This window comes from Ictalurus furcatus, chromosome 23 (genome assembly GCF_023375685.1).
Source record: "Ictalurus furcatus strain D&B chromosome 23, Billie_1.0, whole genome shotgun sequence".
Classification (NCBI taxonomy): domain Eukaryota; kingdom Metazoa; phylum Chordata; class Actinopteri; order Siluriformes; family Ictaluridae; genus Ictalurus; species Ictalurus furcatus.
The window spans coordinates 13,008,665-13,009,273 of record NC_071277.1 but is presented as its reverse complement, the minus strand read 5'-3'; positions in this window follow the sequence as shown (position 1 = coordinate 13,009,273).

Here is a 609-nt window from a genome sequence, read left to right as displayed (position 1 = left end):
CATGGGGAGAACATGCAAACTCCTAAGAGTGGAGGCGGGACTCTAACCCCCAATCTCGGAGACACGAGGTAAACCTGCTAACCACTATCCAAAAGCCACCGTGCCACCCTAGGAATAATAACTAAATAATAATAATAATAAAAATAAACATGAAAGTAAGGAAAAAAGGGAAGGAAGAGGGCATTACTCAAATGAAGAATTTACACATCCATTAAAGTGAAGAGTTTGTAGGCCGTGCAAATTATACATATCGTAAGTGTTTTTATGTTAACAGAAAGTGAAACTGTACTCAAATAATGTTTTATTTCTGCTTAGAATACAAAAACATGTTTACATTTCTACATTTGTGACTACAGAATCTACACAGAAAAGGAATTAAATTTATAATAAAGCAAGCACTCGGATCTGCTTCAAAATATCCACAAAGAACACTTTCTGGATTAAATGAAAAACCATGCAAAACAGTACTTAAGATAAACAAACTAACATGTTTCCAACACTGCAGAGTTTCACTGCTGTCACTGAATGACCAAAAGAAACGAAGAGGAGTTTAGAAGCTCAGGTTGTGGTGACCCGGAAGTGACATTTTAGCAGGAAGTACAAATGACC